This window comes from Cinclus cinclus, chromosome 10, assembly GCF_963662255.1.
Source record: "Cinclus cinclus chromosome 10, bCinCin1.1, whole genome shotgun sequence".
Taxonomy (NCBI): domain Eukaryota; kingdom Metazoa; phylum Chordata; class Aves; order Passeriformes; family Cinclidae; genus Cinclus; species Cinclus cinclus.
The window spans coordinates 26536927-26555516 of NC_085055.1; positions in this window are offsets into that span (position 1 = coordinate 26536927).

Genomic DNA, 18590 nt, shown 5'->3' on the forward strand with positions numbered 1-18590 from the left:
GCCACCATGGAGGCCAAGAATCAAATGATTCATTGTGACATCAAGTGGCCTAAAAGGGCATGGGATGCATTGTGACACCACAGGGGTTAAGAAAAGCAAGGAACCATCGTGACCCAATGCAGGCTAAAAATCTAAGAATCCCTTTTGACACCAGGGGGCGCAAAAGGACCACGGATGAACTTTGACAGCATGGGGACCTATAGAAGCAAGGAAACATTATGACAGCATGAAGGCCAAGAATCAAATGATTCATTGTGACATCAAGTTGCCTAAAAGGGCTTGGAATGCATTGTGACACCACAGAGGTTAAGAGAAGCAAGGATCCATTGTGACCCAATGGAGGCTAATAATCCCAGGATCCCATTTGACACCAGGGGGCGTAAAAGGGCCAGGGATGAATTGTGACAGCATGGGGCCCAATAGAAACAAGGAACCATTATGACACCATGGAGGCCAAGAATCAAATGATTCATTGTGACATCAAGTGGCCTAAAAGGGCATGGGATGCATTGTGACACCACAGAGGTTAAGAGAAGCAAGGAACCATTGTGACCCAATGCAGGCTAACAATCTAATGATCCCTTGTGACACCAATGGGCCTAAAAGGGGCAGGGATGAATTGTGAAAGCATGGGGCCCAAGTAAAACCTGGTAAAATTATGCCACCATGGAGGCCAAGAATCAAATGATTCATTGTGACATCAAGTGGCCTAAAAGGGCATGGGATGCATTGTGACACCACAGGGGTTAAGAGAAGCAAGGAACCATTGTGACCCAATGCAGGCTAACAATCTAATGATCCCTTGTGGCACCAGGGTGTATAAAAAGGTCCAGGGATGGATTGTTACAGCACGGGGACCAATAGAAGCAAGGATCTATTATGCCACCGTGGAGGCCAAGAATCAAATGATTCATTGTGACATCAAGTGGCATAAAAATGCATGGGATGCATTGTGACAGCACAGGGGTTAAGAGAAGCAAGGATCCATTGTGACACAATGGAGGCTAATAATCCCAGGATCCCATTTGACACCGGGGGCGTAAAAGGGCCAGGGATGAATTGTGACAGCATGGGGCCCAATAGAAACAAGGAACCATTATGACACCATGGGGGCCAAGAATCAAAAGATTCATTGTGACATCAAGTGGCCTAAAAGGGCATGGGATGCATTGTGCCACCACAGGGGTTAAGAGAAGCAAGGATCCATTGTGACACAATGGAGGCTAATAATCCCAGGATCCCATTTGACACCAGGGGGCGTAAAAGGGCCAGGGATGAATTGTGACAGCATGGGGCCCAATAGAAACAAGGAACCATTATGACACCATGGGGGCCAAGAATCAAAAGATTCATTGTGACATCAAGTGGCCTAAAAGGGCATGGGATGCATTGTGACACCACAGGGGTTAAGAGAAGCAAGGAACCATTGTCACCCAATGCAGGCTAACAATCTAAGAATCCCTTTTGACATCAGGGGGCGCAAAAGGACCACGGATGAACTCTGACAGCATGGGGACCTATAGAAGCAAGGAACCATTATGACACCATGAAGGCCAAGAATCAAATGGTTCATTGTAAGACCAAGTGGCCTAAAAGTCTTGGAATGCATTGTGACACCACAGAGGTTAAGAGAAGCAAGGAACCATTGTGACCCAATGCAGGCTAACAATTTAATGATCCCTTTTGGCACCAGGGGGTATAAAAACGGCCAGGGATGGATTGTTACAGCACGGGGACCAATAGAAGCAAGGATCTATTATGCCACCGTGGAGGACAAGAATCAAATGATTCATTGTGACATCAAGTGGCCTAAAAGGGCATGGGATGCATTGTGCCACCACAGGGGTTAAGAGAAGCAAGGAACCATTGTGACCCAATGCAGGCTAACAATCTAATGATCCCTTGTGACACCAATGGGCCTAAAAGGGGCAGGGATGAATTGTGAAAGCATGGGGCCCAAGTAAAACCTGGTACAATTATGCCACCATGGAGGCCAAGAATCAAATGATTCATTGTGACATCAAGTGGCCTAAAAGGGCATGGGATGCATTGTGACACCACAGGGGTTAAGAGAAGCAAGGAACCATTGTGACCCAATGCAGGCTAACAATCTAAGAATCCCTTTTGACATCAGGGGGCGCACAAGGACCACGGATGAACTCTGACAGCATGGGGACCTATAGAAGCAAGGAACCATTATGACACCATGAGGGCCAAGAATCAAATGGTTCATTGTAAGACCAAGTGGCCTAAAAGTCTTGGAATGCATTGTCACACCACAGAGGTTAAGAGAAGCAAGGAACCATTGAGACCCAATGCAGGCTAACAATCTAATGATCCCTTGTGGCACCAGGGGGTATAAAAAGGGCCAGGGATGGATTGTTACAGCACGGGGACCAATAGAAGCAAGGATCTATTATGCCACCGTGGAGGCCAAGAATCAAATGATTCATTGTGACATCAAGTGGCCTAAAAGGGCATGGGATGCATTGTGCCACCACAGAGGTTAAGAGAAGCAAGGATCCATTGTGACCCAATGGAGGCTAATAATCCCAGGATCCCATTTGACACCAGGGGGCGTAAAAGGGCCAGGGATGAATTGTGACAGCATGGGGCCCAATAGAAACAAGGAACCATTATGACACCATGGGGGCCAAGAATCAAAAGATTCATTGTGACATCAAGTGGCCTAAAAGGGCATGGGATGCATTGTGCCACCACAGGGGTTAAGAGAAGCAAGGAACCATTGTGACCCAATACAGGCTAACAATCTAATGATCCCTTGTGACACCAATGGGCCTAAAAGGGCCAGGGATGAATTGTTACAGCACGGGGACCAATAGAAGCAAGGATCTATTATGCCACCATGGAGGCCAAGAATCAAATAATTCATTGTGACATCAAGTGGCCTAAAAGGGCATGGGATGCATTGTGACAGCACAGAGGTTAAGAGAAGCAAGGAACCATTGTGACCCAATGCAGGCTAACAATCTAATGATCCCTTTTGACACCAATGGGCCTAAAAGGGGCAGGGATGTATTGTGAAAGCATGGGGCCCAATTAAAACCTGGTACAATTACGCCACCATGGAGGCCAAGAATCAAATGATTCATTGTGACATCAAGTGGCCTAAAAGGGCGTGGGATGCATTGTGACACCACAGAGGTTAAGAGAAGCAAGGAACCATTGTGACCCAATGCAGGCTAACAATCTAATGATCCCTTGTGACACCAATGGGCCTAAAAGGGCCCTGGGAGGAATTGTTACAGCACGGGGACCAATAGAAGCAAGGATCTATTATGCCACCATGGAGGCCAAGAATCAAATAATTCATTGTGACATCAAGTGGCCTAAAAGGGCATGGGATGCATTGTGACAGCACAGGGGTTAAGAGAAGCAAGGATCCATTGTGACCCAATGGAGGCTAATAATCCCAGGATCCCATTTGACACCAGGGGGCTTAAAAGGGCCAGGGATGAATTGTGACAGCATGGGGCCCAATAGAAACAAGGAACCATTATGACACCATGGAGGCCAAGAATCAAATGATTCATTGTGACATCAAGTGGCCTAAAAGGGCATGGGATGCATTGTGACACCACAGAGGTTAAGAGAAGCAAGGAACCATTGTGACCCAATGCAGGCTAACAATCTAATGATCCCTTGTGACACCAATGGGCCTAAAAGGGCCCTGGGAGGAATTGTTACAGCACGGGGACCAATAGAAGCAAGGATCTATTATGCCACCATGGAGGCCAAGAATCAAATAATTCATTGTGACATCATGTGGCCTAAAAGGGCATGGGATGCATTGTGACAGCACAGGGGTTAAGAGAAGCAAGGAACCATTGTGACCCAACGCAGGCTAACAATCTAATGATCACTTGCGACACCAATGGGCCTAAAAGGGGCAGGGATGAATTGTGAAAGCATGGGGCCCAAGTAAATCCTGGTACAATTATGCCACCATGGAGGCCAAGAATCAAATGATTCATTGTGACATCAAGTGGCCTAAAAGGGCATGGGATGCATTGTGACACCACAGGGGTTAAGAAAAGCAAGGAACCATTGTGACCCAATGCAGGCTAACAATCTAAGAATCCCTTTTGACACCAGGGGGCGCAAAAGGACCACGGATGAACTGTGACAGCATGGGGACCTATAGAAGCAAGGAAACATTATGACAGCATGAAGGCCAAGAATCAAATGATTCATTGTGACATCAAGTTGCCTAAAAGGGCTTGGAATGCATTGTGACACCACAGAGGTTAAGAGAAGCAAGGATCCATTGTGACCCAATGGAGGCTAATAATCCCAGGATCCCATTTGACACCAGGGGGCGTAAAAGGGCCAGGGATGAATTGTGACAGCATGGGGCCCAATAGAAACAAGGAACCATTATGACACCATGGAGGCCAAGAATCAAATGATTCATTGTGACATCAAGTGGCCTAAAAGGGCATGGGATGCATTGTGACACCACAGAGGTTAAGAGAAGCAAGGAACCATTGTGACCCAATGCAGGCTAACAATCTAATGATCCCTTGTGACACCAATGGGCCTAAAAGGGCCAGGGATGAATTGTTACAGCACGGGGACCAATAGAAGCAAGGATCTATTATGCCACCATGGAGGCCAAGAATCAAATAATTCATTGTGACATCAAGTGGCCTAAAAGGGCATGGGATGCATTGTGACAGCACAGGGGTTAAGAGAAGCAAGGAACCATTGTGACCCAATGCAGGCTAACAATCTAATGATCCCTTTTGACACCAATGGGCCTAAAAGGGGCAGGGATGTATTGTGAAAGCATGGGGCCCAATTAAAACCTGGTACAATTACGCCACCATGGAGGCCAAGAATCAAATGATTCATTGTGACATCAAGTGGCCTAAAAGGGCGTGGGATGCATTGTGACACCACAGAGGTTAAGAGAAGCAAGGAACCATTGTGACCCAATGCAGGCTAACAATCTAATGATCCCTTGTGACACCAATGGGCCTAAAAGGGCCCTGGGAGGTATTGTTACAGCACGGGGACCAATAGAAGCAAGGATCTATTATGCCACCATGGAGGCCAAGAATCAAATAATTCATTGTGACATCAAGTGGCCTAAAAGGGCATGGGATGCATTGTGACAGCACAGGGGTTAAGAGAAGCAAGGATCCATTGTGACCCAATGGAGGCTAATAATCCCAGGATCCCATTTGACACCAGGGGGCTTAAAAGGGCCAGGGATGAATTGTGACAGCATGGGGCCCAATAGAAACAAGGAACCATTATGACACCATGGAGGCCAAGAATCAAATGATTCATTGTGACATCAAGTGGCCTAAAAGGGCATGGGATGCATTGTGACACCACAGAGGTTAAGAGAAGCAAGGAACCATTGTGACCCAATGCAGGCTAACAATCTAATGATCCCTTGTGACACCAATGGGCCAAAAAGGGCCCTGGGAGGAATTGTTACAGCACGGGGACCAATAGAAGCAAGGATCTATTATGCCACCATGGAGGCCAAGAATCAAATAATTCATTGTGACATCATGTGGCCTAAAAGGGCATGGGATGCATTGTGACAGCACAGGGGTTAAGAGAAGCAAGGAACCATTGTGACCCAACGCAGGCTAACAATCTAATGATCACTTGCGACACCAATGGGCCTAAAAGGGGCAGGGATGAATTGTGAAAGCATGGGGCCCAAGTAAATCCTGGTACAATTATGCCACCATGGAGGCCAAGAATCAAATGATTCATTGTGACATCAAGTGGCCTAAAAGGGCATGGGATGCATTGTGACACCACAGGGGTTAAGAAAAGCAAGGAACCATTGTGACCCAATGCAGGCTAACAATCTAAGAATCCCTTTTGACACCAGGGGGCGCAAAAGGACCACGGATGAACTTTGACAGCATGGGGACCTATAGAAGCAAGGAAACATTATGACAGCATGAAGGCCAAGAATCAAATGATTCATTGTGACATCAAGTTGCCTAAAAGGGCTTGGAATGCATTGTGACACCACAGAGGTTAAGAGAAGCAAGGATCCATTGTGACCCAATGGAGGCTAATAATCCCAGGATCCCATTTGACACCAGGGGGCGTAAAAGGGCCAGGGATGAATTGTGACAGCATGGGGCCCAATAGAAACAAGGAACCATTATGACACCATGGAGGCCAAGAATCAAATGATTCATTGTGACATCAAGTGGCCTAAAAGGGCATGGGATGCATTGTGACACCACAGAGGTTAAGAGAAGCAAGGAACCATTGTGACCCAATGCAGGCTAACAATCTAATGATCCCTTGTGACACCAATGGGCCTAAAAGGGGCAGGGATGAATTGTGAAAGCATGGGGCCCAAGTAAAACCTGGTAAAATTATGCCACCATGGAGGCCAAGAATCAAATGATTCATTGTGACATCAAGTGGCCTAAAAGGGCATGGGATGCATTGTGACACCACAGGGGTTAAGAGAAGCAAGGAACCATTGTGACCCAATGCAGGCTAACAATCTAATGATCCCTTGTGGCACCAGGGGGTATAAAAAGGTCCAGGGATGGATTGTTACAGCACGGGGACCAATAGAAGCAAGGATCTATTATGCCACCGTGGAGGCCAAGAATCAAATGATTCATTGTGACATCAAGTGGCCTAAAAGTGCATGGGATGCATTGTGACAGCACAGGGGTTAATAGAAGCAAGGATCCATTGTGACACAATGGAGGCTAATAATCCCAGGATCCCATTTGACACCGGGGGCGTAAAAGGGCCAGGGATGAATTGTGACAGCATGGGGCCCAATAGAAACAAGGAACCATTATGACACCATGGGGGCCAAGAATCAAAAGATTCATTGTGACATCAAGTGGCCTAAAAGGGCATGGGATGCATTGTGCCACCACAGGGGTTAAGAGAAGCAAGGATCCATTGTGACACAATGGAGGCTAATAATCCCAGGATCCCATTTGACACCAGGGGGCGTAAAAGGGCCAGGGATGAATTGTGACAGCATGGGGCCCAATAGAAACAAGGAACCATTATGACACCATGGGGGCCAAGAATCAAAAGATTCATTGTGACATCAAGTGGCCTAAAAGGGCATGGGATGCATTGTGACAGCACAGGGGTTAAGAGAAGCAAGGAACCATTGTCACCCAATGCAGGCTAACAATCTAAGAATCCCTTTTGACATCAGGGGGCGCAAAAGGACCACGGATGAACTCTGACAGCATGGGGACCTATAGAAGCAAGGAACCATTATGACACCATGAAGGCCAAGAATCAAATGGTTCATTGTAAGACCAAGTGGCCTAAAAGTCTTGGAATGCATTGTGACACCACAGAGGTTAAGAGAAGCAAGGAACCATTGTGACCCAATGCAGGCTAACAATTTAATGATCCCTTTTGGCACCAGGGGGTATAAAAACGGCCAGGGATGGATTGTTACAGCACGGGGACCAATAGAAGCAAGGATCTATTATGCCACCGTGGAGGCCAAGAATCAAATGATTCATTGTGACATCAAGTGGCCTAAAAGGGCATGGGATGCACTGTGACAGCACAGGGGTTAAGAGAAGCAAGGATCCATTGTGACCCAATGGAGGCTAATAATCCCAGGATCCCATTTGACACCAGGGGGCGTAAAAGGGCCAGGGATGAATTGTGACAGCATGGGGCCCAATAGAAACAAGGAACCATTATGACACCATGGAGGCCAAGAATCAAATGATTCATTGTGACATCAAGTGGCCTAAAAGGGCATGGGATGCATTGTGACACCACAGAGGTTAAGAGAAGCAAGGAACCATTGTAACCCAATGCAGGCTAACAATCTAATGATCCCTTGTGACACCAATGGGCCTAAAAGTGCCCTGTTAGGAATTGTTACAGCACGGGGACCAATAGAAGCAAGGATCTATTATGCCACCATGGAGGCCAAGAATCAAATAATTCTTTGTGACATCAAGTGGCCTAAAAGGGCATGGGATGCATTGTGACAGCACAGGGGTTAAGAGAAGCAAGGAACCATTGTGACCCAATGCAGGCTAACAATCTAATGATCCCTTTTGACACCAATGGGCCTAAAAGGGGCAGGGATGAATTGTGAAAGCATGGGGCCCAAGTAAAACCTGGTACAATTATGCCACCATGGAGGCCAAAAATCAAATGATTCATTGTGACATCAAGTGGCCTAAAAGGGCATGGGATGCATTGTGACACCACAGAGGCTAAGAGAAGCAAGGAACCATTGTGACCCAATGCAGGCTAACAATCTAACAATCCCTTTAGACACCAGGGGGCGCAAAAGGGCCACGGATGAACTCTGACAGCATGGGGACCTATAGAAGCAAGGAAACATTATGACACCATGAAGGCCAAGAATCAAATGATTCATTGTGACATCAAGTGGCCTAAAAGGGCTTGGAATGCATTGTGACACCACAGAGGTTAAGAGAAGCAAGGATCCATTGTGACCCAATGGAGGCTAATAATCCCAGGATCCCATTTGACACCAGGGGGCGTAAAAGGGCCAGGGGTGAATTGTGACAGCATGGGGCCCAATAGAAACAAGGAACCATAATGACACCATGGAGGCCAAGAATCAAATGATTCATTGTGACATCAAGTGGCCTAAAAGGGCATGGGATGCATTGTGACAGCACAGGGGTTAAGAGAAGCAAGGAACCATTGTGACCCAATGCAGGCTAACAATCTAATGATCCCTTGTGGCACCAGGGGGTATAAAAAGGGCCAGGGATGGATTGTTACAGCACGGGGACCAATAGAAGCAAGGATCTATTATGCCACCGTGGAGGCCAAGAATCAAATGATTCATTGTGACATCAAGTGGCCTAAAAGGGCATGGGATGCATTGTGCCACCACAGGGGTTAAGAGAAGCAAGGAACCATTGTGACCCAATGCAGGCTAACAATCTAATGATCCCTTTTGACACCAATGGGCCTAAAAGGGGCAGGGATGTATTGTGAAAGCATGGGGCCCAAGTAAATCCTGGTACAATTATGCCACCATGGAGGCCAAGAATCAAATGATTCATTGTGACATCAAGTGGCCTAAAAGGGCATGGGATGCATTGTGACACCACAGAGGTTAAGAAAAGCAAGGAACCATTGTGACCCAATGCAGGCTAACAATCTAAGAATCCCTTTTGACACCAATGGGCCTAAAAGGGGCAGGGATGTATTGTGAAAGCATGGGGCCCAATTAAAACCTGGTACAATTACGCCACCATGGAGGCCAAGAATCAAATGATTCCTTGTGACATCAAGTGGCCTAAAAGGGCATGGGATGCATTGTGACACCACAGGGGTTAAGAGAAGCAAGGAACCATTGTGACCCAATGCAGGCTAACAATCTAACAATCCCTTTTGACACCAGGGGGCGCAAAACGACCACGGATGAACTCTGACAGCATGGGGACCTATAGAAGCAAGGAACCATTATGACACCATGAAGGCCAAGAATCAAATGATTCATTGTGACATCAAGTGGCCTAAAAGGGCATGGGATGCATTGTGACACCACAGAGGTTAAGAGAAGCAAGGAAACATTGTGACCCAATGCAGGCTAACAATCTAATGATCCCTTGTGCCACCAGGGGGTATAAAAACGGCCAGGGATGGATTGTTACAGCACGGGGACCAATAGAAGCAAGGATCTATTATGCCACCGTGGAGGCCAAGAATCAAATGATTCATTGTGACATCAAGTGGCCTAAAAGGGCATGGGATGCATTGTGACACCACAGAGGCTAAGAGAAGCAAGGAACCATTGTGACCCAATGCAGGCTAACAATCTAACAATCCCTTTAGACACCAGGGGGCGCAAAAGGGCCACGGATGAACTCTGACAGCATGGGGACCTATAGAAGCAAGGAAACATTATGACACCATGAAGGCCAAGAATCAAATGATTCATTGTGACATCAAGTGGCCTAAAAGGGCTTGGAATGCATTGTGACACCACAGAGGTTAAGAGAAGCAAGGATCCATTGTGACCCAATGGAGGCTAATAATCCCAGGATCCCATTTGACACCAGGGGGCGTAAAAGGGCCAGGGGTGAATTGTGACAGCATGGGGCCCAATAGAAACAAGGAACCATAATGACACCATGGAGGCCAAGAATCAAATGATTCATTGTGACATCAAGTGGCCTAAAAGGGCATGGGATGCATTGTGACAGCACAGGGGTTAAGAGAAGCAAGGAACCATTGTGACCCAATGCAGGCTAACAATCTAATGATCCCTTGTGGCACCAGGGGGTATAAAAAGTTCCAGGGATGGATTGTTACAGCACGGGGACCAATAGAATCAAGGATGTATTATGCCACCGTGGAGGCCAAGAATCAAATGATTCATTGTGACATCAAGTGGCCTAAAAGGGCATGGGATGCATTGTGACACCACAGGGGTTAAGAGAAGCAAGGAACCATTGTGACCCAATGCAGGCTAACAATCTAATGATCCCTTTTGACACCAATGGGCCTAAAAGGGGCAGGGATGTATTGTGAAAGCATGGGGCCCAAGTAAATCCTGGTACAATTATGCCACCATGGAGGCCAAGAATCAAATGATTCATTGTGACATCAAGTGGCCTAAAAGGGCATGGGATGCATTGTGACACCACAGGGGTTAAGAAAAGCAAGGAACCATTGTGACCCAATGCAGGCTAACAATCTAAGAATCCCTTTTGACACCAATGGGCCTAAAAGGGGCAGGGATGTATTGTGAAAGCATGGGGCCCAATTAAAACCTGGTACAATTACGCCACCATGGAGGCCAAGAATCAAATGATTCCTTGTGACATCAAGTGGCCTAAAAGGGCATGGGATGCATTGTGACACCACAGGGGTTAAGAGAAGCAAGGAACCATTGTGACCCAATGCAGGCTAACAATCTAACAATCCCTTTTGACACCAGGGGGCGCAAAACGACCACGGATGAACTCTGACAGCATGGGGACCTATAGAAGCAAGGAACCATTATGACACCATGAAGGCCAAGAATCAAATGATTCATTGTGACATCAAGTGGCCTAAAAGGGCATGGGATGCATTGTGACACCACAGAGGTTAAGAGAAGCAAGGAAACATTGTGACCCAATGCAGGCTAACAATCTAATGATCCCTTGTGCCACCAGGGGGTATAAAAACGGCCAGGGATGGATTGTTACAGCACGGGGACCAATAGAAGCAAGGATCTATTATGCCACCGTGGAGGCCAAGAATCAAATGATTCATTGTGACATCAAGTGGCCTAAAAGGGCATGGGATGCATTGTGACACCACAGAGGCTAAGAGAAGCAAGGAACCATTGTGACCCAATGCAGGCTAACAATCTAACAATCCCTTTAGACACCAGGGGGCGCAAAAGGGCCACGGATGAACTCTGACAGCATGGGGACCTATAGAAGCAAGGAAACATTATGACACCATGAAGGCCAAGAATCAAATGATTCATTGTGACATCAAGTGGCCTAAAAGGGCTTGGAATGCATTGTGACACCACAGAGGTTAAGAGAAGCAAGGATCCATTGTGACCCAATGGAGGCTAATAATCCCAGGATCCCATTTGACACCAGGGGGCGTAAAAGGGCCAGGGGTGAATTGTGACAGCATGGGGCCCAATAGAAACAAGGAACCATAATGACACCATGGAGGCCAAGAATCAAATGATTCATTGTGACATCAAGTGGCCTAAAAGGGCATGGGATGCATTGTGACAGCACAGGGGTTAAGAGAAGCAAGGAACCATTGTGACCCAATGCAGGCTAACAATCTAATGATCCCTTGTGGCACCAGGGGGTATAAAAAGGTCCAGGGATGGATTGTTACAGCACGGGGACCAATAGAATCAAGGATGTATTATGCCACCGTGGAGGCCAAGAATCAAATGATTCATTGTGACATCAAGTGGCCTAAAAGGGCATGGGATGCATTGTGACAGCACAGGGGTTAAGAGAAGCAAGGAACCATTGTGACCCAATGCAGGCTAACAATCTAATGATCCCTTTTGACACCAATGGGCCTAAAAGGGGCAGGGATATATTGTGAAAGCATGGGGCCCAAGTAAATCCTGGTACAATTATGCCACCATGGAGGCCAAGAATCAAATGATTCATTGTGACATCAAGTGGCCTAAAAGGGCATGGGATGCATTGTGACACCACAGGGGTTAAGAAAAGCAAGGAACCATTGTGACCCAATGCAGGCTAACAATCTAAGAATCCCTTTTGAAACCAATGGGCCTAAAAGGGGCAGGGATGTATTGTGAAAGCATGGGGCCCAATTAAAACCTGGTACAATTACGCCACCATGGAGGCCAAGAATCAAATGATTCCTTGTGACATCAAGTGGCCTAAAAGGGCATGGGATGCATTGTGACACCACAGGGGTTAAGAGAAGCAAGGAACCATTGTGACCCAATGCAGGCTAACAATCTAACAATCCCTTTTGACACCAGGGGGCGCAAAACGACCACGGATGAACTCTGACAGCATGGGGACCTATAGAAGCAAGGAACCATTATGACACCATGAAGGCCAAGAATCAAATGATTCATTGTGACATCAAGTGGCCTAAAAGGGCATGGGATGCATTGTGACACCACAGAGGTTAAGAGAAGCAAGGAACCATTGTGACCCAATGCAGGCTAACAATCTAATGATCCCTTGTGACACCAATGGGCCTAAAAGGGGCAGGGATGAATTGTGAAAGCATGGGGCCCAAGTAAAACCTGGTAAAATTATGCCACCATGGAGGCCAAGAATCAAATGATTCATTGTGACATCAAGTGGCCTAAAAGGGCATGGGATGCATTGTGACACCACAGGGGTTAAGAGAAGCAAGGAACCATTGTGACCCAATGCAGGCTAACAATCTAATGATCCCTTGTGGCACCAGGGTGTATAAAAAGGTCCAGGGATGGATTGTTACAGCACGGGGACCAATAGAAGCAAGGATCTATTATGCCACCGTGGAGGCCAAGAATCAAATGATTCATTGTGACATCAAGTGGCATAAAAATGCATGGGATGCATTGTGACAGCACAGGGGTTAAGAGAAGCAAGGATCCATTGTGACACAATGGAGGCTAATAATCCCAGGATCCCATTTGACACCGGGGGCGTAAAAGGGCCAGGGATGAATTGTGACAGCATGGGGCCCAATAGAAACAAGGAACCATTATGACACCATGGGGGCCAAGAATCAAAAGATTCATTGTGACATCAAGTGGCCTAAAAGGGCATGGGATGCATTGTGCCACCACAGGGGTTAAGAGAAGCAAGGATCCATTGTGACACAATGGAGGCTAATAATCCCAGGATCCCATTTGACACCAGGGGGTGTAAAAGGGCCAGGGATGAATTGTGACAGCATGGGGCCCAATAGAAACAAGGAACCATTATGACACCATGGGGGCCAAGAATCAAAAGATTCATTGTGACATCAAGTGGCCTAAAAGGGCATGGGATGCATTGTGACAGCACAGGGGTTAAGAGAAGCAAGGAACCATTGTCACCCAATGCAGGCTAACAATCTAAGAATCCCTTTAGACATCAGGGGGCGCAAAAGGACCACGGATGAACTCTGACAGCATGGGGACCTATAGAAGCAAGGAACCATTATGACACCATGAAGGCCAAGAATCAAATGGTTCATTGTAAGACCAAGTGGCCTAAAAGTCTTGGAATGCATTGTGACACCAGAGAGGTTAAGAGAAGCAAGGAACCATTGTGACCCAATGCAGGCTAACAATTTAATGATCCCTTTTGGCACCAGGGGGTATAAAAAGGGCCAGGGATGGATTGTTACAGCACGGGGACCAATAGAAGCAAGGATCTATTATGCCACCGTGGAGGCCAAGAATCAAATGATTCATTGTGACATCAAGTGGCCTAAAAGGGCATGGGATGCATTGTGACACCACAGAGGCTAAGAGAAGCAAGGAACCATTGTGACCCAATGCAGGCTAACAATCTAACAATCCCTTTAGACACCAGGGGGCGCAAAAGGGCCACGGATGAACTCTGACAGCATGGGGACCTATAGAAGCAAGGAAACATTATGACACCATGAAGGCCAAGAATCAAATGATTCATTGTGACATCAAGTGGCCTAAAAGGGCTTGGAATGCATTGTGACACCACAGAGGTTAAGAGAAGCAAGGATCCATTGTGACCCAATGGAGGCTAATAATCCCAGGATCCCATTTGACACCAGGGGGCGTAAAAGGGCCAGGGGTGAATTGTGACAGCATGGGGCCCAATAGAAACAAGGAACCATAATGACACCATGGAGGCCAAGAATCAAATGATTCATTGTGACATCAAGTGGCCTAAAAGGGCATGGGATGCATTGTGACAGCACAGGGGTTAAGAGAAGCAAGGAACCATTGTGACCCAATGCAGGCTAACAATCTAATGATCCCTTGTGGCACCAGGGGGTATAAAAAGGTCCAGGGATGGATTGTTACAGCACGGGGACCAATAGAATCAAGGATGTATTATGCCACCGTGGAGGCCAAGAATCAAATGATTCATTGTGACATCAAGTGGCCTAAAAGGGCATGGGATGCATTGTGACAGCACAGGGGTTAAGAGAAGCAAGGAACCATTGTGACCCAATGCAGGCTAACAATCTAATGATCCCTTTTGACACCAATGGGCCTAAAAGGGGCAGGGATGTATTGTGAAAGCATGGGGCCCAAGTAAATCCTGGTACAATTATGCCACCATGGAGGCCAAGAATCAAATGATTCATTGTGACATCAAGTGGCCTAAAAGGGCATGGGATGCATTGTGACACCACAGGGGTTAAGAAAAGCAAGGAACCATTGTGACCCAATGCAGGCTAACAATCTAAGAATCCCTTTTGACACCAAGGGGCCTAAAAGGGGCAGGGATGTATTGTGAAAGCATGGGGCCCAATTAAAACCTGGTACAATTACGCCACCATGGAGGCCAAGAATCAAATGATTCCTTGTGACATCAAGTGGCCTAAAAGGGCATGGGATGCATTGTGACACCACAGGGGTTAAGAGAAGCAAGGAACCATTGTGACCCAATGCAGGCTAACAATCTAATGATCACTTGCGACACCAATGGGCCTAAAAGGGGCAGGGATGAATTGTGAAAGCATGGGGCCCAAGTAAATCCTGGTACAATTATGCCACCATGGAGGCCAAGAATCAAATGATTCATTGTGACATCAAGTGGCCTAAAAGGGCATGGGATGCATTGTGACACCACAGGGGTTAAGAAAAGCAAGGAACCATTGTGACCCAATGCAGGCTAACAATCTAAGAATCCCTTTTGACACCAGGGGGCGCAAAAGGACCACGGATGAACTTTGACAGCATGGGGACCTATAGAAGCAAGGAAACATTATGACAGCATGAAGGCCAAGAATCAAATGATTCATTGTGACATCAAGTTGCCTAAAAGGGCTTGGAATGCATTGTGACACCACAGAGGTTAAGAGAAGCAAGGATCCATTGTGACCCAATGGAGGCTAATAATCCCAGGATCCCATTTGACACCAGGGGGCGTAAAAGGGCCAGGGATGAATTGTGACAGCATGGGGCCCAATAGAAACAAGGAACCATTATGACACCATGGAGGCCAAGAATCAAATGATTCATTGTGACATCAAGTGGCCTAAAAGGGCATGGGATGCATTGTGACACCACAGAGGTTAAGAGAAGCAAGGAACCATTGTGACCCAATGCAGGCTAACAATCTAATGATCCCTTGTGACACCAATGGGCCTAAAAGGGGCAGGGATGAATTGTGAAAGCATGGGGCCCAAGTAAAACCTGGTAAAATTATGCCACCATGGAGGCCAAGAATCAAATGATTCATTGTGACATCAAGTGGCCTAAAAGGGCATGGGATGCATTGTGACACCACAGGGGTTAAGAGAAGCAAGGAACCATTGTGACCCAATGCAGGCTAACAATCTAATGATCCCTTTTGACACCAGGGTGTATAAAAAGGTCCAGGGATGGATTGTTACAGCACGGGGACCAATAGAAGCAAGGATCTATTATGCCACCGTGGAGGCCAAGAATCAAATGATTCATTGTGACATCAAGTGGCATAAAAATGCATGGGATGCATTGTGACAGCACAGGGGTTAAGAGAAGCAAGGATCCATTGTGACACAATGGAGGCTAATAATCCCAGGATCCCATTTCACACCGGGGGCGTAAAATGGCCAGGGATGAATTGTGACAGCATGGGGCCCAATAGAAACAAGGAACCATTATGACACCATGGGGGCCAAGAATCAAAAGATTCATTGTGACATCAAGTGGCCTAAAAGGGCATGGGATGCATTGTGACACCACAGAGGTTAAGAGAAGCAAGGAACCATTGTGACCCAATGCAGGCTAACAATCTAATGATCCCTTGTGACACCAATGGGCCTAAAAGGGCCCTGGGAGGAATTGTTACAGCACGGGGACCAATAGAAGCAAGGATCTATTATGCCACCATGGAGGCCAAGAATCAAATAATTCATTGTGACATCATGTGGCCTAAAAGGGCATGGGATGCATTGTGACAGCACAGGGGTTAAGAGAAGCAAGGAACCATTGTGACCCAACGCAGGCTAACAATCTAATGATCACTTGCGACACCAATGGGCCTAAAAGGGGCAGGGATGAATTGTGAAAGCATGGGGCCCAAGTAAATCCTGGTACAATTATGCCACCATGGAGGCCAAGAATCAAATGATTCATTGTGACATCAAGTGGCCTAAAAGGGCATGGGATGCATTGTGACACCACAGGGGTTAAGAAAAGCAAGGAACCATTGTGACCCAATGCAGGCTAACAATCTAAGAATCCCTTTTGACACCAGGGGGCGCAAAAGGACCACGGATGAACTTTGACAGCATGGGGACCTATAGAAGCAAGGAAACATTATGACAGCATGAAGGCCAAGAATCAAATGATTCATTGTGACATCAAGTTGCCTAAAAGGGCTTGGAATGCATTGTGACACCACAGAGGTTAAGAGAAGCAAGGATCCATTGTGACCCAATGGAGGCTAATAATCCCAGGATCCCATTTGACACCAGGGGGCGTAAAAGGGCCAGGGATGAATTGTGACAGCATGGGGCCCAATAGAAACAAGGAACCATTATGACACCATGGAGGCCAAGAATCAAATGATTCATTGTGACATCAAGTGGCCTAAAAGGGCATGGGATGCATTGTGACACCACAGAGGTTAAGAGAAGCAAGGAACCATTGTGACCCAATGCAGGCTAACAATCTAATGATCCCTTGTGACACCAATGGGCCTAAAAGGGGCAGGGATGAATTGTGAAAGCATGGGGCCCAAGTAAAACCTGGTAAAATTATGCCACCATGGAGGCCAAGAATCAAATGATTCATTGTGACATCAAGTGGCCTAAAAGGGCATGGGATGCATTGTGACACCACAGGGGTTAAGAGAAGCAAGGAACCATTGTGACCCAATGCAGGCTAACAATCTAATGATCCCTTGTGGCACCAGGGGGTATAAAAAGGTCCAGGGATGGATTGTTACAGCACGGGGACCAATAGAAGCAAGGATCTATTATGCCACCGTGGAGGCCAAGAATCAAATGATTCATTGTGACATCAAGTGGCCTAAAAGTGCATGGGATGCATTGTGACAGCACAGGGGTTAAGAGAAGCAAGGATCCATTGTGACCCAATGGAGGCTAATAATCCCAGGATCCCATTTGACACCGGGGGCGTAAAAGGGCCAGGGATGAATTGTGACAGCATGGGGCCCAATAGAAACAAGGAACCATTATGACACCATGGGGGCCAAGAATCAAAAGATTCATTGTGACATCAAGTGGCCTAAAAGGGCATGGGATGCATTGTGACACCACAGATGTTAAGAGAAGCAAGGATCCATTGTGACCCAATGGAGGCTAATAATCCCAGGATCCCATTTGACACCAGGGGGCTTAAAAGGGCCAGGGATGAATTGTGACAGCATGGGGCCCAATAGAAACAAGGAACCATTATGACACCATGGAGGCCAAGAATCAAATGATTCATTGTGACATCAAGTGGCCTAAAAGGGCATGGGATGCATTGTGACACCACAGAGGTTAAGAGAAGCAAGGAACCATTGTGACCCAATGCAGGCTAACAATCTAATGATCCCTTGTGACACCAATGGGCCTAAAAGGGCCCTGGGAGGAATTGTTACAGCACGGGGACCAATAGAAGCAAGGATCTATTATGCCACCATGGAGGCCAAGAATCAAATAATTCATTGTGACATCATGTGGCCTAAAAGGGCATGGGATGCATTGTGACAGCACAGGGGTTAAGAGAAGCGAGGAACCATTGTGACCCAACGCAGGCTAACAATCTAATGATCACTTGCGACACCAATGGGCCTAAAAGGGGCAGGGATGAATTGTGAAAGCATGGGGCCCAAGTAAATCCTGGTACAATTATGCCACCATGGAGGCCAAGAATCAAATTATTCATTGTGACATCAAGTGGCCTAAAACGGCATGGGATGCATTGTGACACCACAGGGGTTAAGAAAAGC